This window comes from Condylura cristata, unplaced genomic scaffold (assembly GCF_000260355.1).
Source record: "Condylura cristata isolate star-nosed mole 26May11 unplaced genomic scaffold, ConCri1.0 scaffold00010, whole genome shotgun sequence".
Classification (NCBI taxonomy): Eukaryota; Metazoa; Chordata; class Mammalia; order Eulipotyphla; family Talpidae; genus Condylura; species Condylura cristata.
This window is the reverse complement of record NW_004567111.1, coordinates 34,522,604-34,543,664: the sequence shown is the minus strand read 5'-3', so window position 1 is coordinate 34,543,664 and position 21,061 is coordinate 34,522,604. Positions and strand designations below refer to the sequence as shown.

Genomic DNA, 21,061 nt, shown 5'->3' with positions numbered 1-21,061 from the left:
TGATTGCCAGTTGGCTTGTTAGTGCAAATTGTACTGCAAATGTGAATTAAAGGGAATTGTTAATGGTAGTTGATCATAGGCACTTTTTTTTTTTTTAAAGATTTATTTATTCATCAGGTCAGAGATGTGGAGAGTGAGAGGGTTCACCAGAGACAGAGGGGAGCAGAACAGGCAGATCAACCAAGTACACTGCTGAGGGGAGCAGTGGGTGGGTCAGGAGAGGTCTGCCATGCCTTGTGGATCTCCTCCGGGGCAGGTGGGAATCGAACTCATGTGGAAGTGGCTTCAGCTTCTCAGTACTGTGCTTTAACCCACTGTGCCACCAGGGAGGACCCTGATCAGAGGCACTGTTATCTTTATACAGGCTTGGTAGTTGAAATCTTTGAAATAAATAAGTTTGCTGTATGAGAGTCTATAGTGAAAAGATGGTTTTCCATTGAACCATTAGAACATTCAGTGGTGAAGTAGTGAAAGTGGGGAACAGGAGATTGAGGAAAGGTAGTCCAGAATTGGGGGGAAGCCAGGAGAGAACATTTGTTAGGTCTAACAAAACTAGTTCTGAAAGTGTTCATTGAAATTAGCCCTGTGAGGTAATCAACTTCAGTTAGAACAGATTTAGCAGTATAATAGGAGCTGTATTAGATTAGATTAGAGGGAATCAAAGAATGAATTGGAAATGAAGTAATGGAGTATAGATAAGTCTTTGAGTGTATTTGACTGTAAATGGAGTGAAAAGAATGGTAAATGGAATTGGAATGTATGTGACAGTTGGGATGTGGAATTTTTTAGGGGAAAACATGAGTTTTTAATTTAGATTTCTAAGGAAAAAAACTTCCTTAGATCTATGATATATTAGAAAAACATACTACACAATTTGTTGCTCTCCTAAATAGGATCTATTTAATACAGACATGACCTTCTGCTGCCTAAATCTAGATAAGGTACTCTGGTACTGTGTACACAGAGGTGCAGTCAGTGCTATTGGGATACAAAGGTCTGTCTGCAATGGTATGCTGTGCTGTGCTATGCTAACTCTGGTCATCCAGGCAAAAAAATGGAAACCACTGTGTGCATTAGAACCTACTAATCCTTAGATACAAGACCTGGAAGTGCACAGTGCATGCTAGCTCACACGGACCTTTCTGACTTTAGATGATTCTCATGCATCTGCTCTATGGAGAATTATTGCATCAAGACTGATCTACTTTGAAGTCATCTGGATGCTTTTAATAGCACTGTCATGGGAATTTAGTGAAACAAAGTATGCCAAGCACTTACCAAGGAAATATTTTCAAAATTTTTATCTGTATGATTAGGATAGTGGTAAGGATTTTTTGTTTTTAGTATGAAATTAACTTGGTCTTTCTCTACCACCCCTCTCATGGTAAAGTGATAGATGTGTGTTCAGTGTAAATACTGGAAAAAATAACTGCTTTTCATACTTGTTCCCTCCCTGTCTTTATTCTAAGAGCCATGGTACTCCCTCTTATTGCCTTGTTTTTATGCTGCATTGCTAGGTCTCCATTTTGGTTATCTTTTCTAGTTCTCCCTAGTCTCTCTCCTCCTAGTCTCTCTCCTTGGGTTACTGTAAGAGTAACCCAAGAGTCTCTCAGTTATCTTTTCTGTCTAAGGCCTAATTCTGTCTATAGCTTTAATAACATGTGCATTTCATATATTAAAATAGTAATATAAATTACATGTATAATATGTAATATAAATTACAAATTAAGTGATCCCAAATTTGTAAATTTAAAGTGCTTAAAACTAAACTCCTGCTATTTCCCACTCCCCTTCCCCAGCACCCTACTCTAAACCATTGCCATCTGTGGTCTTTCCTATATCAATTTTGTCAATTACACTCTTCCCTTTGCCAAAAAATGGTATTTCAAGGACTTTCTTTCTCCCACAACCCACTTTCATTTTACTCAAAACTTTCATTCACCATTCCTTAGGAACACACCCTTAATTGTATCTTCTGCTGCTGCCTCCTTTGTCTGTGTCTCCTTATCTTTTCTGGGTAGGTTGTATTAGCTTCTCCTTTCTTCCATTCTTGCTCTTTTGCAGTCTGTTTTAAACAGAGCAACAATCTTGTGACTCATCTATTGAGAACTACATTTAAAGCCCATAAACAAAGAGGCTCTCTGGTTTTATCTCACCCTCTTCCTCCTGTTATTCTCCTCCCTTTTTTCTAGCTCAAACTCCACTAGCTTCCTTGTTTTCCTTAAACATATCAGGCAAACTCTCTGTCAGTCTCTGCACAGAGATCTTTATTCAAATGTGACCTAACAAACTTGAGTCTACCCTAGCAGGTCTGTCTAAAATGTCCATGATTTTCTCTATGCTATTCTTCTTTGTCTTATCACTAATATTTTATATATATCTTTTATTTATAATTAACATGCTATATGTTTAACTCATAATGTTTATCTTTCCCATGCTGGAATGTAAGCATCATGGGGATGGGGATCATCTTTCTACATTGTGTCACATAGGGGTGGCCTAGAACAGTACCTGACACTTGTTACTGCCCAGTAAGTGTGTTCAGTAAATATTTGTAAAATAAATGAGTGACTAGGAGTAGTAGCTCAATTAGTCCTTAACTAGACAGTAATCTAATCACTTTTCTGTCTAGTCTTCCTTTTCCTTTTTTTAAAAATATTTTCCCATTTTAAAAAAAGATTTATTTTACTTATGTATACAGAACTAGGTTACAGGCTGAGGTGCAGGGGTGGTGAGAAGATTCACCAGAGACAGCGTGGGGGGTTAAAATAGGCAGATTAACAAAATACACTGCTGAAGGGAGCAGCGGTTGAGACAGGAGAGGTCTTTTGTGCCATGTGGGTCACCTCCAGGGCTGGGGATCGAACTGGCACTGAAATGGCACTGAAGTGGCACTGAAATAGCTGTGGCTAACTTGCAGTTCTGCGCCCTAACCCACTGTGCCACCAGGGGGGTCCTGGTTTTTCCCATTTTTAACCTATTACCAATCTGTTGTAACCTGCCAGTGAGTTTATCAGGTATTTCCTGAGTATTTTTTTTTTTTTTTTTTTTTAAAGAAGAGAAGAGCAGAAAATAGGAGCTCTTAGTAATGGAAGTAAGGGAGAAAAAAGCCAGGGGGTCAGGCGTGTGGAAGTGCAGCTCTTTCAGTCTGGCTGAGCAAGCCTCAGAAGGCTGGAAGAGGACCCCAGGAACTGAAGTGAGTAGATCTGAGCCTTAGTGAAGGAGAAACATCGCATGCATTCCTGTTTATAAAATAAGGTTGGATTGGGTCAGTGTTTTAGGCTTTCTTAAAATAGCAAAAAAGTCTTAAATGTTTACAGTATCAAGGTTCCTTAAGAATGGAGATGCTTAACACAAACATTGTAAAAGTAGTAGAATGACTAGATGATCTCTAGGATCCCTTTCAAAGTCATGCTAAAGCCTAACGATGATAATTTAGTGGGGCTGTTGAGGAAGCCTTCTTGCAGAGTAGGTATTTGATGAAACTGAAGGATGCTTCGGAGGCATACTAGCGCAGAGGCTAGGGATGTTAATGAGCTACGTGTCCTCCAAGCCAATGAAGTCAGACAAAAAGGAATGCTACAACACAAAGTTTCAATAAAGAGTAAGAAGTGGATAAGAGGGAGAGAGAAGGAAAAGGGAGGGAATTGAGGAGAGTGAAGGGGGGAAAAGCAGAGAGACAGGGAAAGAGATTTAGCAAAGGAGGAGATAGGACTGCATGTAAGTGGGTCAACTGAGTCAGACTCTTTAATCCATCTTTTTGTTTTGCCTCTTGGGTATCACTTTTTTTTTTCAGCTGTCACAGTTACTCTTTTTTTTAAAGATTTATTTGTGCATACAGAACTGGGGTACAGGCCAGAGGTGTAGGGGCAGTGAGAGGATTCACCAGAGACAGTGGGGAGAACAGGCAGATTGATGAAGTACACTGCTGAGGAGAGCAGCGGGCGGGTCAGGAGAGGTCTGCCTCGCCATGTGGTCACCTCTGGGGGCGGGGATTGAACTCTTGCTGAAGTGGCTTTAGCTTCTTAGTGCTGCTGTGCTTTAACCCGCTGCGCCACCAGGAAGGGCCCTGTCATAGTTGTTCTTTACAAACTTTTCTCTGATGGAGTGGAAGGTGATTTGAAAGTAGGTAGTTGGTAGTAGGAAAAGAGTAAGGTAGGGTGATATAATATTATTTTCTCTGAGATGAAACTGATACCAGAAGAGTAACAATGGAGGATCTAAGGTTTCAGTTTAAATTCAGTATTTAAAAATTGGGAATTTCCTCTCCCCATTTAGGGACTAATGAATGGTAAGTATAATGAATGGTAACAAGTATCTTTTTAAGTGGCTGTTGTATGAAGAGCACTAACTATATTAGTTGCCCTAGCATAGAAAAGTAGAAAGTAGATAGCAGCAGAAAAGTAGATCTCATAAATCTTGAGTTGTACCCATCCTACTGAATCTGTTTTCTAGAAGTAGGCATCTATGTCTTCCAGAAAAATTCCTCTAGGAAATTTAGGGGTGTGTTTCTGATTATACATAGCTAAACAAAAGATACCACTAAAATAAAAGATACCATATTGAATACAATATATGATATTCACTTTAATAGTGAATACAAATTGTAATTTGAGACATCATATCAAGTAACTTGAGATTGCAGTCAGCATATTTACTGACAACATCTTAATTCTATGTACAAATTTGTACAGTAATTCTTGTTTATTTTTTTAACAAGAGGAAAAAATAATACCCAAAACAATTTTGACAATACACTCTTCTAACACCATTAATTACTTGAATTTAGCTATATCAAATTGTGGGCCACATCATGTCTTTTAAAACTATTTAAGTGTGTAGTAAAATCCTGATAAGTTAGAATTTCTCTCAATGAACTGTTCTAGAAGTTATTTATTCGTGTCTCTGAATTTCTCTGTGCTGGGCACTGCTTAGTGTGATGGGAATACAGTAGTGAGCAGACACAGGCAAGACAGTGGTCCTTTTGTCTTTGTTATCTCTTAAACCAGACACTTGTCTAGAGGATGCACCCTCTGGATGGGTCCTAGAAATTTGCAGAAGCGGAAAGGCGGACTTGGTTTAACAAAACTAGTCAAAGATAATGGAGATTTAGCTATACTTTATATTTGATTTAAGCTTACATTTGGAATACTACACAATGATCAAAACCTGTGACTACACTTTGAGAGGTGTTAACATCAACAAAATTGTTGCAATGAAAGATTTATAATGCTGAACCTCAGTCTTCCATGTTTTATTTTTATCTATTTGAATAGTAGAAAATATGGATTTTAGTCATTTATTTTCATGGTTTGATATTTTCTTCTTCCATCTCTGGTAGTGATACCATGTTAGCTCTTGGTCTAGAAGACAAATTCAAATCAAGCCTTTTTTTTTTAGCCTATGTTTCCTTGATATGAAAATTAGAAAAAATAATAGCCTGTGTATTTTCATGTGCTAGAATTTTTCAAGTTTGGATTCAAGGAGAGAGGTGAGAGTAAAAGGAAAGAAGTAGATCCTAGCTTACACAATAAATTCTTCTTATAAACTTTATTGTAGACAAATAAACAATGTCTAATTTTTAATTGATTCTCAAGGCAACTAGTCTTTCTCTGCTAATAGTTCAAATGTAAATGTTGTAACATACCCCCAAGCACCCATAGTGGCTTTATATTAAGATTTAGAATGACTTGATATCTATAACAATTTTAGAAAGCAGCACATCCTTGGTACATTATATTTGCCTAATAAAGCTACGATGCTACCTTTATATACATACAAGTTTAGAGATGTATTAAAGTTTGTCAGCCTCGAATAGTTGGTGCTTACTGCTTCTATAAAGCATAACACCAATTATTGCTTATGGAGTATTTATTAAGTGCTGAGTACCTTGCTAAGCATTTTATGCATATGAACTGGATTTCTTTTTAAGACAAGTTTATTGAGATATATTTTAATAACTAGTGCAGTTTATCCTAGTTACTTGTGCATTTCTGTGATTTTTGAAGACAGAAACAGATCAAATAACAGTAACACAATCACCATATAAAATAATTTCATAGTTTCTGGGACCTCCCTGGTGGCGCAGCGGGTTAAAGCACTGCACTGAGAATCTAAAGCTGCTTCCGCATGAGTTCGATTCCCGCCTGCTCCGGAGGAGACCACATGGCGAGGCAGACCTCTCCTGACCCGCCCGCTGCTCCCCTCAGCAGTGTACTTCGTCGATCTGCCTGTTCTGCTCCCCACTCTGCCTCTGGTGAAGCCTCTCACCGCCCCTGAGCCTCTGGCCTGTACCCCAGTTCTGTATGTACAAATAAATAAATCTTAAAAAAAAAAAATTTCATAGTTCCTTGTTTTCCTTTCTTGTCAATCCTCTTACCACTTTCAGCTCCTGACAATAACTGATATGATTTCTATCCTGTTTTACCTTTTCCAGACCATCATACAGATTAAATCATACAGTATAGTTTTGAGTTTGTCTTACTTCACCCAGCCTAATGCTCTAAGATACATCCATGTTGTAGCATATATGAAAAGTTAACACCTTTTTATTGCTGTGTAACATTCCATTATATGGACATACCTAATGCTGATGGACATTTGGTTTTCTATAAACAAAACTACTATCACTGTGGAGAGTTCTTTTATAGACCTTCACTTCTCCGGAGTAAAGATCTGAGTGGAACTGCTAAGTTGTATGATGTGTATGTTTAACTTTTTAAGATACTATTAACTGTTCTTCAAATAGGCTGAACCATTCATTTTATGTTCCCACAATGTCAATTGTTGTATTTACTCCATATCTAATCAACACTTGATATTGCTAAAAAAAATTTAAAGTTATTTCAGTGGTATAGAGTGTAATTACGAGTAGGTTTCATTTCCCTATTGAGTAAAGATGTTGAGATCTTTTGGTCCTGTTTGCTTTCTGACTCTCCGGTGAAGTATGTTTTCAAATCATTTGACCATTTCAAAAAGTGTGTTTCTTATTTTTGAGTTGTGAGTGTTCATTGTGTATTTGGAGTAATGTAGTACATGGAAAAACTTTAATTCTCATAATAATCCTTTGTGGTGGATACTAAAATACAAATAAAGAAGTTAAGGCAGGGCCCTCCCTAGTGGCCCAAAGGGTTAAAGCACAGGACTATGAAGCTCTCCATAGCCACTGCAGCACGAGTTCGATTCCTGGCCAGAGAGGTGACCCACAGGTGTGGCAGACCTCTGCTGTCTTGCCCGCTGTGCCCCTCAGCAGTGTATTTCAGTGGATCTGCCTGTGCTCCCCACACTGTCTCTGGTGAATCCTCTCACCCTCTGCACGTATGGTCTTTATCCCAGCTTTTGTATGTACAAATAAATGAAACGTGAAAAAAAAAGTTAAGGCACAGACTGTTAAATATATCACACAAGGTAACATAGCTAATAGGCAGCAAAACTGGGATATGAATGCAAGTAGACTGACTCTCCAACCTTTGTGTGAAATGTTTTTTTTTTTTTTTTCCTGTGGAGATTAATTTCTTAGGCCTGCAAACTGACCTAGGATCCAGTACCTAGAGGTGACAAAATAATACTAATAGGGACACCTCTGAGCAGATTGGCAGTGTATTATAATAGCAAATCTGGAATCAGCTCTTTAGGAACAAACTAAGATACTTGTTTTTTGTTGAAGAGGAGTAATTATTTTTACAATCAAATGTAGACAAAAAGGTTCTTCTTTTAAATTACATTCCAAATATCTAACATTATCAAGTTATGAGGTGAATGTAAATAGATTATCCTGGTAGGGGACACCTTTTATGTATCAATATTCTGGAAGAATTTCACATTCTTAATTTGTGTTTTAAAAACCTTTATCATAACATTCATTTGGATGTACTTACAGTGTGGTGATATACTTTAGGAGTGTATAAAATTTTGTAAGATAACTTTAGATTCCAGAACTTAAAAAAAAAAGATTTATTTATTTATGCATACAAGTATTGGGGTGTAAGGCAGAGGTGTGGGAGTTGGGGAGAATTAGAGGATTCACCAGAGCCAGAGTGGGGAGCAGAACAGAAAGATCTACTGAAATACACTGATGAGGGGAGCAGTGAGTGAGACATGAGAGGTCTGCTGGGCAGGTGGATTAGCTCCCTTGCTGGGGACTCTTGCTTCAGGGGCTGGTGATAGCTTGATAGTTCTGTGTCTTTAACCCATGTGCCACCAGGGAGGCCCTAGATTCCAGTACTTTTAAGTTATATTTATTTATAGTTTTATAATTTGTCAGTTTTATCAGTTCTGTCACTTGTTTGTTCTGATACTATCCTTCTACTGTTCCTTCTTTCATTCCTTATAATTTCTGTTTATAGTTAGCCAAAAGAATCTAAATTTCATATCTGAGAAACAACTTGGGGTTTTTCAGTAAACATCTCCTGTGAACGTGTGCTCAAAGGACATTTTTCTTCTTGGGTTTAGGTTCTAAATAATCCTTCTCAATAAAGGAAATAGAGCAACTAAATAAGACATTTGGTAATAGAAAACACGAGGTTTTTATTTTTAGCACATTTTAAATTAATTTTAGTAGAAAGATAAATAGTATTCAGTGAGCTAGAATAAATAGTTGTGAATCTCCTTTATACATATTAAGTACCAGTTTTGTAGTATTTAACTTTCTAAGCCAATGACAGCTTTCTTCTCCTGTGCACCTCTACAAAGGCAAAATAATCACTTCCAGGTAGTTGAAAGAGAAAACTTTGCTAAATCTTCCCTTTTCTTTCTGTAAAATATTAAGATGGTTAGCTAGTGACATGCGCTTCATCATTTAAAGTGTTCTGGAAGTGTTACATGTTTGCAGGCCATTTTAATCAGTTCATACTCTTAGAATAATTTAATATTCATTCAGGGAGGGACAGGAAAAGTAGTTGCAGTACTATTTGAACTACTTGGGCATCTTGTCACATATAAAGCGACTTGGAAAATTAATCTTAACTGACCACATCTTCTGTTGGTACTTTTATGCTTTTAAGCAGTGTGCTCAACCTACAGTAAGCTTTGATTTGTGTAAGATTTTCTTGAAAGGAAAAGTTTGTCAGTTGGAAGTTAGTTGCATTATAAACTATGAGGGCACTGATAAAGTTGTTTTAAATGAGGTTTTATCAAATCCTCAGTTCTGTTTAAAATCATCTTACAGTATTGAACTTCAGTTCTTTTCTAACTATGTGTTAATTCACACATTTCTCCACTGACCTTTGAATTTTCTTGTGGATTTTATCTGTTTAGAGAACTTACAAATTTGCATGTGGTATTACAGTTTGCTAGCTTTCCCAGATTACATAGCAATATACCCCTTTCATATGAGGGTTAATGAGTAGCCAGGTTAGGCTCACCAGGTCATTGTTATACTAAAATCCGGAAAGTTCACTGTCTTCCACTCCCTCCCATACTTTTTTCTTTCATAGGTTTACTCACTTGACATATTAAAATAACTTTTTAAAATTAAGATTTCAGTTTTTTTAATAGCATACAGTTTTTTTTATTTCCTTGAAGATTCTGATTCTATTTTATTGTTAATTTAAAATTATGATAATTAACATGAGCTGAGTAATGGTTTAATAAAAGTAGATCATGCTCCTTAGCTCAGCCTCCTTCCTTTTTCTATGCTCTCCCCGTTCCACCGTTTTTTTTTTACCTGTACATTTGCATGTTTGACCTAGCAGAGTAATTGGGTCCACAGCAACATGGGCGTGCCTCCCTTAGAAACACTTAGTTTCATGTATGACTCATAAGCTGAAGCACAGACACCACTTCCCCAATCTACAGGAGCCATTTTAACAGCATAAAACTTGCCGGGTTGCTTTTAATTTTCAAGCCCAAAGGACAGTATCTAAAGAGAAAGACTATTTGAAGGTAACTTGTTATGATTTTGTCTGCTTCCTTCTGACTGTTTTCTGACCTGATAATCGGAGGGTGGTTCTTACCTGTCGAAGAACATGGCTGAAAAGTGTTCTTTAACTCTGAAAAAATGTGAGTAGTCAGTCACATGCCTGATTGCATTTAACTAATGGGGGAAACAAAGCATTCAAATTTTGGAAAGGTTGAGATCTTGGTAAAGCGGTTTTTTTTTTTTTTTGTTTTTTTACCCCCTTCTGTATGACTTGAAAATAAAGAAGCTTTTTCTTTTTTGTAGCACAAAGCAAGCTAGGCCAAATTTATTTTAAAAAAGTCGAGTTGTGTTTATAGAGGGTAATCAAGAATTTAGAAAAATGTAAGCTACTGTTCATGTGTGATAAGAATGTCAAGAAAAAAATCTAGAGACAATGACTTTGTTTAGGGATTTTTGTTAAGGGAAAGTTTTGGCACAACTCAGTGATAGGTGTTACTCATTGACTGTTCTATCCTTTTGTAATGAAATTACAAAACTTAACACTTACGTTATGAAAACTAAATAAAAGTTTTCAGTAAACGAGTGATCATTTTAGATAATAAGTAAAAGTGATTATTAACTAAAGGGGAAGAAAGACTAAAATGACTCATTCACTCTTAAGGAAAAAAAAGTTTTATAATTTACTCTAAAACTTGTTCTAAGTAACCACCGTGGAAGCGTGAGTAGCGTCTAAGGAAATATGTAGTATTTCAATTTTGTGTCAAAAGGAAAAGTAAAGAATACTGTCCTTCCTTCCATAGTACTGTTCTTAAAATTTGTTTGTTTTTGAATTGAGAAATAAAAGTTAATCCTTTTGTGAAAGAAAAGATTGCTCACTGTTCCTGAAATATATGTCGTCATTGAAATTTTAAGTTTTGGCAAGTATACTTTCTGGTGTACCTTGAAGTTCTAGGTACTCTGAGAAGCTGGATGATACAATATTTTACTTAGGAAACTTATCTCTGAAGTTAAAATCTGAAAGTAAAATTCAAGTACTTAATAATTACAAATAAAGTTTTAGGAATAACCTTCCCAAGTCATTTATTAGTGTCTATCATGATATTTGGTTCTTTGAGAATTTACTGTTAGTAACTTCCTAAGTGCTTGAAGACCTGTCAGATGAAAGGAAAGATAGAAAGGCAGTCAGTTATTATTTCTTACTCCTTGAAAGGGTTGTTGACATTAACAGTCTCAATTTGCGGTCTTTACCAGAAAGGCACAGCAGACATTTTACCAATCTTGCTCTGAGCTGTTTTCTATCATCTTTGTTTGCATTTTGCTGTTTTAGTCAGCCTTTGAGTAAGCTGAGGCTGTATTTATGTCTTGCCTGGTCTGTATGAAAAACTAATGAAATTCTTTTTCCCTTTTTGTAAGTTTTTAAAGACCAGTGACCCATAAGAGGGAATCAAGGACACACATAAAATTAATTAAGATTTTGTTTCTTAAAGAGAGGTAGAAGAGTTTAGATTCTTAAAGTAAGATACTGGTGCAGTATCTTATGTCCCAGGTTTGCATCTTGTGAGGGAGACTGTGGACTGTGGTAGGACTTTAAGGAGAAGGGAGTTTGAGGGGGAGGGGGAGGCGGAGGCGGGGGCATGGGAAACTGTGAAGGAAAGAGAGGGCCAGTAAGATTTATTCTGTAGTCCCCTTGTCTTTTCCTTTCATAAGGGTGACTACAAGTTTAAACTAAATCATCAGAATTAAACATTGAATTACCAATTTAAAGAACTTTAGTGCTGATATAAAGGATCTTCCAATTCCCTCATTTTTGTAGAAAAAAGAAAACAAACACAATGCAAAGAGATTCTGGGAGTGGCCAAGGTTTTACAGTGCTTAATGGCAGGACTTCCAGCCTGGAGATGTTCATGCTCTCCACACTAACAAGTGATGCTTTGTTTGAAAATGTCTGTATTTCCTTAAAAGTAAATGAAATTTTAATAAAATGGATTGGTGATAAAATGCAGCTAAAATAATTAGCCAATGATTTTGAAAATGCTTCCAAACTATTTTTTTTTAATCATGTGGTATATAAACCATGTGTTTACTTGATTTTTACAAAAAGCCTTTTTTCACTATTAGAATTTTTTCATAGTTGAAGTATTTTTTGTGGCATTGCTGAAGATGAGCCTGGGAGAGTTGGAAACTTACTTAGAACTTGTAGATACAAAGAGACTTATTTCTGCTTTAATTTTGCCTGCTACTTCTCAGGAGGGCAGATACTATTTAATGTGATGCCTTGTATTAAAATGTGTGTGTTAGAGGGGGAAACTTTGTGTATCAATTTACAGTTAGAGGTCTCTAAAACTTGAACATTAGGCTGATCTTGACTTTCCCATAATTAATAATCTCATCCCTTCTCATCTTTGAAATTTCATTTTACTTTTATAATCTTCTGGGAAATATGAAATCCTTATTAATTTTTGATGTGCTTTTAATTGGTTTGGTGGCATTCTTTAGGTCAGAAATTTAGGTTCTTAAAAATTTACCATGTCTATTAGTGTGACTCTCATACATTTCTGCCTCCTAATCCAATTTAATATCAGATCTTCTACAGTGTAGTCAGTGTTGTCCTAAGCAATAAGTGGCATAGAAGTCTAGAAAACATGGATCTTATTGAGGTAACAGGTCTTGGTAATACAGATAAAATAAGTAAAGAATGGAATCAAATCACAGAGGAGTTAAATTTTGTTCATACTGTTTACCTACAGGTGAAAGTTGACTAAGGTTTAAAACAAGGTGGAAAGTTTATGGATCTTTAGGAATAGAGAGTATGGAAGAATGAATAGCATCTACCTAGGTTAAGATTAGTGTTTTCACGAATAAAGATAAGATTGAAAGCTATTTGAAATCAGAAATGTTTTATTCTATTTCTCTGGTTTTCAACCATTGACAAAGGTACCATACTCATATGAGCAGACCATTATTATTTGCTGCATTAGTGCTTGGCTACTCAGTGGGGCAAGTCCTGCTAAAGTTTGGGGTGGCAATTCTTTACAAGGCCCTCCTCTTAAGTTCTGGTGCCTGCCCATTGTAGCCATTCAAAGAAAAAGAAGTAACACCTAGCTGGTAGTATACCTTTAAAGTAGTAATTGCCAGCCTGTGGTGTAATAGCATCACCTGACTTCAACTCAGGCTCTGACTCGTAGGCCTAGGGTTTATCTGTCTGCATTTGTAATAAATGCCTTGTAAGATCGTGATGCAATTACTTATAGACCACACTTTCAGAAAAGGAGATTTGTTTAAAGAACTGTGAAGAACAGTTAACTTGCTATATAGCATTTTAATAATTGAATTTTCAAGCAAAATGATACTTTGAAGCACACAGCCTTTAATAAGGCAAGTGATTAGAGTAATTTATTATAAATGTTAGAATTTATTTATTTTTCTGCCTACTGGTCATTGCTTTCTTTATTACAACTTTTGCTGTGCTATCTTTCAACTTTGTAAGGACTCCTCTCCCTCTTTTCTCTAATTCTGCTTTTCTCTTTCCCCTCCCCAACATACTGCCATGTTGACAACAATATATAATTAAACTATTTTTTTTGCTTTCAAATGTAATTAGCTTACTTTTTATCTCTTAGTGATCATCACTCTCCCATTGTTAGTTCAATTTTTTTTTTTTTTAGTTCCATTTCTTGCTTCATTGTGTCTCTCTTCATTTCTGTATCCTTGAGTAGGAAAGTATTCCCTTCCTGACTTACGGTAGCATTTACAGTCCAGAAATTATTCTCTCCTGAGAAACATACTATTGTTACTTATAAATTATGTCTGGGTGGGAGCCTGTTTTTTTTCTCTTTTACCATGTGATGCTTAGTGAGTTTTGAAATTTCTTTGGACATTTATTTATCTGCTTCACTGTGTATTTATGTTTGCCTACATCCCATTCCATCTAATGGGGGTACAGGTGTTCGCAGGCTCTTGTAGGAATGGAAAGAAGAATCCCAGAGTTGAATTGTCTGAAAATACTCATTGCTTCCACCAGTTGGTCAGAATATTTTGCTCCTTTGCTTAAGAGCTGCTTTATATAGTTTTTTTGGGGAGGTAGTCATTTCTAGTATGTCTTGTCATCTCTGTCTTTGGTCTGGATGCTGTAGTAGAAGTAACTGTTGATCCATATTACAAGTGTTAGGGTACCCCACCCTTTATGAAAAATATAACATGAGCTCTTTGCTTTGTTGGTTGAGAAGGGGAAATTATGCGGTTGAACTTTGGTTATATACAGATTAATGTGCAACACCTTTCAGTTACAAATATCTGAATCAACACCATAAGAAAACTCACCCTCAACTTCTTTTCATTTTGATTCTCATACTCCTATTGAATTCAGAAATCTTAATTGCTGAGTAGTAATCTGGGATTTATTGACAATATAAAAAGTCATGAGCAGTATGAATGCTTTCTAAAGTTTGTGTGAAGATTGATTTAATAATTTTTATATTAAAAAGTTACAAAAGTGATGTATATACATTGTTTAAAATTTGATGTTTAAGTACAATTTAATGTTAATATAAAAGAGTTGAAGTGTTATTGCAAAGTGTTTGCCATGTCATGGCAATCTAGGTTAAGAATGGCCATTATGTTAGAAGTCCCCCACTTCTGCTCATGTTTTTATCTCTTTAGAAATAAGTGCTATCCTATGAAGCTAGTTGCAGCTGCTTCAGCACAAGTTTGATCACCAACCAGGGAGGTGACCCTATGGCATAGCAGACCTCTCCTATCTTGCCCGGTGCTCTCCTCAGCAGTGTACTTTAATTGAGTTAGTCTGCCTGTTCTGTTCCCCACTCTGTTTTTGGGGAATCCTCTTACTGCCCCTTCACCTCTGGCCTGTGCCCCAGTTCTGTATGCATAAATAAATAAATCTTTAAAAAAATGCTATTTTCACGTTTGGACCTGTATAGTTTTATCCCTCTGAACTTTATGTAAGTGGTATCATGCCATATATATCTTCTGATTACTTGCTTTCATTCAACTCTATGAGAACTATTATAATTAATCTTAATTGCAGGATAGTATTCCATCATCTGTATTTGTTTTTTTGTTTGTTTTGTTTTTTATTGATGGGTTATATTACTTCCAATTTGGGACCATTCCTGCACAGTTTCTGAGATATATGTACAACAGAGCTCTAGGGCAGTATCATCACACTGAGGTAGGTAAAGAATTTACAGAGAATATGTAGAAAATGGACAGTTAAGATAATTTAGAATTTTATTTTGATAATTTAGAGTTCCTAGGAACAGGGCCTGCCAGTTCATTCAACATATTATTATGTATATTCCCTTAGTGGGCAAAATTCTAAATATTTTGGTATACTTGTCATTGATTAACTATAGTTTAATTCTTTCAAATACATTTTTAAATAAAAACTAATGTTTAATAGAAGAGATACAATATAGTCCTAATTATATACACAAAATGATAGTATTATTAAGACATACCTTGTAAAGGCATAAACATATTTACACATGGATGACATCAGTTGAATAGAGAAACAAAAAATGAGATTGGAATGAGATATAGAGGAGATTTAAATAATAGTAGCTTTCTCCCCCCTTTAAGAATTTTGACAGAAATTATGTAAAATGTTAACACAAAGCTGACTGATGGGTATCAATTTTTCCTTTTTGGCTGAAACTTTTTATACTAAGATACACCATAGAAGGGGTAGTTTACTTTTACCCATATTTATAAATGAATGAGAAATAGTGTTTACTTTGATGGGGAGTAGAAATTTATTTTTAAAAAGGAAGTAAGTGCTACATCAGTTAAAAATGTTAATATTTCAGTGATGGGAATTGGCTAGATTAAGAATTAAGTTATCTAAGACTGTGTATCTGTCCTATATAACTAAACAAAATAATTGCAGGCATACTTTTGATGGATGAATGATAATTCTAATTGAGATCCATTAACAAGTCAAACCTGTAATTTGCTAATTTAGTCTTTTGAATTATCCCACATTCAAATATTTTTCAAAACATTTCAGAACAGAGGATTCATTTAACACAATTGATACAGTTTTAATTAATGTTAATTGTTTAAGTAACTAATACCCCAAACTAGAATTTTGACGCTAGCCAGATTTATTGACACAATCAGTGTTTTATCTTGCCTTCTGATATATCTCTTCTTGCTTCTTTAAAATTATTGCTTACAATGATAGCAATTCTTACATCTTTATTGATTTATTTGTTATGGACATGATACAGGATCTTTATGTAAATAAGAATTGGTATTAAAAAGCAAAAATTTAAAGAAACAAAATAAATGAACAAGCAAAATAAATCTGAAGATACCCCTTAGATTCTGACAACAGAGTAGTAGTTACCAGAGAGGAAAGGTGGTGGGACATGAGAAACTGGGAGATGCTATTGATTAGATGTTGGTGAATAGTAACTAGAAATTTGATTGTGGGTGTGGTGTGGTATATACATTTTATGAGGTGTGAAACTACATCCCATAGACTTATACAATGTTGTAAACTGTTATTAACTTAAAAAGCAAAAGAAAATATACATCATCATCTTATTATTACTATTTTGAGTTGTGTAGCCCTTTAAAAAGGACTATATCTAGAAAATATTGATTTTAATCCAGACTCTTGTTTTCTGTTCTGAGATATTTTCCACATTGTGTACATAAGTAGTGGCAAGGACAAAGAACAAATAAACGAAGTTGTCACAGGATTTATTTATTTATTTAAGGCATTTATTTTCTTACTTCTTTGTTCGTTTTTGTGCAGTAGTAGATCTCTCCTACTCCTGAAGTCCCGGTAGTTCTCCCATCACCATAGCACCTAAAATCGATCATCACATTCCTTTGTGCTCTTCTTTCCCTTGTTTTTTGACTTCTCCCTCCACCACCTGTAGGTCTCAGGTCTATGGTCAGCTTGCAGGTTTTGTCTTTTTCTTGTCACAGAATTTAATAGGTGAGAAATTCTTATATGTCAGGGTTGTTCAGGGGTTTCCTAAATTATTTTATTAATTTTTTTTCTCATTTTGTGTAATCTATTACAATGACTTATTCAGCAATTTCTATTAGGCATTATTCTTGACACTGGGAATAGAGCAGTGACCAAAACATTCATAACAAACTTTATTTACTTAGAAATTATATAGGTATCATTTACTTTCATTTAAAATGTATTATATAGTATTCTAAACTAATGTTATCTCAATAAAAATATAAATGCATTATAGTATAATAAAATGTGCATATAGTATATGTAAATGCAGATAAATTAGGTTATTTCAGATAGGCTCTATGTAGCCTATAGAGATTAAGAGAACAATACTTTTTTTTTTTTTATTTAAAGATTTATTTATTTATTCATACAGAACTGGGGTACAGGCCAGAGGCTCAGGGGCGGTGAGAGGCTTCACCAGAGACAGAGTGGGGAGCAGAACAGGCAGATCGACGAAGTACACTGCTGAGGGGAGCAGTGGGCGGGTCAGGAGAGGTCTGGCTCGCCATGTGGTCTCCTCCCGGGCAGGCGGCAGGCGGGAATCGAACTCATACTGAAGTGGCTTCAGATTCTCAGTGCTGTGCTTTAACCCGCTGCGCCACCAGGGAGGGCCAAGAGAACAATACTTTTTAAAACTTTTTTTAACCAAGAGAAAAAATGTGTCAGTCTTCTTTCTGATATGATAATCTTCTAAAAGAGCACTTTCACCATTTATTTGTGCCTCTCCAAGTTCCTATCACAAAAAAACAGTAAAAATCACTAAAATTTGGAAGAATATTAAAATGTTATATTTAATAAATACTGAACTTGCTACTAACTGAATGCAGGTTAAATGATTATCTTACTTTTTTTGCCCATCATATTGACAAAAGTTAAGGGGTATGGGTTGTTGATAGTGCCATTAAATGTACATATTTGTGTTCTATTAATAGGCAGTGTAAGATGAAAAAACCTTGCAGGCAAATGTTCTGTATCAATCAAATGCTCTAAAAATGCATATACTCTTAACATAGTTCTGGAACTCTAGCCTAAAAGGTTGCAAAAGTGATATGCTGATGAATTATTGTTTGTAATAATATACTACTTTCAAATTTCATGCCCTTTATTTCTTCTTAAAATTTATTTTCTTTATGCCCTTAAAAATTGAGGATGCCGGCCCTCCCTGGTGGCGCAGCGGGTTAAGGCACAGCACTGAGAATCTGGGGCCGCTTCTGCAGGAGTTCGATTCCCGCCTGCCCCGGAAGTGATCACATGGCGTGGCAGACCTCTCCTGGCCCGCCCGCTGCTCCCCTCAGCAATATACTTCGTCGATCTGCCTGTTCTGTTCCCCACTCTGTCTCTGGTGAAGCCTCTCACCACCTCTGCACCTCTGCCCTATACCCCAGTTCTGTATGCACAAATAAATAAAATCTTAAAAAAAAAAAAAATTGAGGATCCCAAAGACCTTTTGACAGTGTGGATTACACTTACAATATTTACCAATATTATAAATTAAAACAAACACTTTAAAATATTAATACATTAAATTATTAAACAATAACAAACCCATTATATCTTACCATGCTACTTTTTTGTTTTTAATAAAAGACAGCTGCCTTCCAAAACAAAAACATATATATGGGAAGAATGTCTTTAATCTTTAGCGTAACAAAAGACAGCTTATCAATATATTCTCCTGTCTGCTACTGCATTAAATTTGTTCTATTGTGTTGCTTTGGTTGAACAATGTGTAGAAAATTTGACTTTATGTTGGTGTTTAGTTGGAAAAGGGAGATATATTTCCAATATCCACTTCAGATAATTGTGGGTTTTTTCTTTCATACTGCATCAAAACTCCAGCAAATACTAGTTCCTTAAAGATTAATGCAAAGGGATTGTGAAATTCTATCAATGTTTTTTTTTGTCCACAATAAAAAATACCATTGAATTTCATTCATTTGCCTTTCACTTTGAATGAACCTTTTATCTATGTGGGATTTTGTAGTGTCATTCGTTGGCCATTTAGAAAATCCAGATGTTGATATAATATATCACATGTTAACATAGCATACCATTCTCATTAGAAAAATTAATACATTCAAGGTTGTAGATATACATTTTCCAAAATTCTGGTTTTCATTAGAAAGCATGCTTTTTATCGTTGATGACAAATCCTTTATTTTAGGGGAAATACCTGCCAAACATCCAATTCTGAATAAGTAGTTTATTTCATGTAAAAATGATGTTCTTGCAAAGAAGCAGGTAGTTTAGCTCACAATTCAAATTATGATAGAATTAGTGCTTGTCTTCAAGGCAGCTGTTCTATTTTAGTAAGCAACAAACAACTTCTGACTTCCCATATACAGTCAGAAAATGAAAAAGACATGTATTTAGTGGTTGAGATTTAAGAAAGTAATTTTTAATCTTCAGCAAGGACACTTTAAGTGAAACTATCTTATTGAACAATGTGCCTACTGGTAAAGAGTACAAAGAATACTGGAGTTTAGTGGCATAACCTTGACTCACTGTAAGGTAGTAGAGATTTTATCTGCTTTTGCACTGTTAGTCAATATCAACACAATGAAAAAAGGCAAGTAATACTTAGTATTTCTATGAAAATAATTTTTACTTCATAACTATCCTGAAAGAGTATCCTCTTTGAATGTGAAGATTATATCTTGAGAATCATTATAATAGTGCTGCAACGTTGGAAATAACCCAATGTCCAAAAATAGGAATTGGCTAATTAAATGATACTTCCAACAATTACGTGGTAGAAATATAATTATATTAAAATTTTATGTTAAATATAAGCTTATTTTATAACATTTTTCTATTTTTGATGCTTCTCTAATGAAGAAACCAATATTTCTCAAAGTAAAAGTGTCCATTCTCAACCTCAGTATTTCCATTACTTAGTGATTAAGAAAAAGGAATTAAAAAACGGAAGAAGGTAGTTACTGTATCTCTACAGCAAACAGGATCTTTGTACACTAACTTTAATTTTCACATTAGAGGAGTTGGTGATAATCAGTTTTTAAATATATTTTATAGTAACAGTTTCTTTCAGCAGATTGAATTTCTCAGCTGGCAATTTCTGATTAACATTTTCCTGTTAGTTGGGAGATGTTTGAGTTGCTTCTGAATGTATTAAAATAGTAAGTTTGTAAGACAAACATGGTCTGAAATATTTTTTTTTGGATAATTCAGAACAAATCCATAATGGAAATCATCACAGTGGCACTTTATAGGTGACTTAGAGACTTGGGGTTACCTCTCAGGTTTTTTTCTATACTTGGCTTCCTTAAGGTGGACTATCTATGTTTCACAGAAGGTCAGAATACTTTGTGACAGGTGTCATTGAAGATAGACTGCTTTGTGCATTCTAGATATTATTTTGTTGATGGAAGCCTAATATTGTTCTATGCAGTAAGTTATAGAGAATGTTTCATGTTTAAAGACCCTTTCCAAATAACCTTTTGTTTAATCAAAATTTTTCACCTTAAAGAACATACTAAGGGTGCTGAAAGAATATGTACAATATGATGATAAAGTTTGAAATATACCACATAAAACACGTAATTGTGCATAGAGAAAAATAATGTGACAATTTAGATTTAAATTAGGATAATTAGGATTAATTCTAATATGTGCTCTTTCATTTAAGAGAGTTTATAACAATTTGTAATCAGATTTGTTGTGTAAATCAGTTTTCTCAAAATGTTTTATTGTGTGGATTTTCTAAATTGGATGTTACATCTGATTCTTTAATTTTTGCGTTAGAGACAAACATATATTGGTACAGGACAAATCTGTTAGTCTTGGGAGTAAATTGAAGATAAGGTGTAGTAGTCATCTAGACTTGGTAGAATATAATAGTTGCACATCTTTGTTAGTCTAGTTGATTGTTGAGGAAGTAGTAGACACTTGATTCTCTGTAGATGTTCTGAGACTTCTTGTGCCATTTGAGGTGATTATGCCAAGTATCAGAGCAAGGGGCTACAGAAGGAAATGAACACTTCCTTCCGTTTCAGGGAACACTTGCTACCTAATATTAGGCAACTGAGGCAATCCATTTGCAAATAGAGCTGAAATATAAAAAAAGATCTCTTAGGAGTGTACTTCGTCGATCTGCCTATTCTGTTCCCCACTCTGTCTCTGGTGAAGCCTCTCACCGCACCTGAGCCTCTGGCCTGTACCCCAGTTCTGTATGCACAAAT

The 21,061-nt window shown here is 35.2% G+C and overlaps 1 protein-coding gene across 2 annotated transcripts in view; it reads left to right on the top strand.

Moving 5' to 3' along the window:
* ELF1 (E74-like factor 1 (ets domain transcription factor)) overlaps window positions 1–21,061 on the top strand; it is an 82,491-nt gene that overhangs the window by 11,674 nt on the left and 49,756 nt on the right. The window contains exon 1 of one of the 2 annotated variants that reach the window (XM_012723281.1): window positions 9,822–9,882. The exons of the other annotated variant lie outside the window; for it this stretch is intronic. The gene's annotated coding sequence lies outside the window, so the exon portion shown is untranslated. Of the gene's footprint in view, window positions 1–9,821; window positions 9,883–21,061 lie in introns of those variants that run through there. 2 annotated transcript variants of the gene reach the window in all.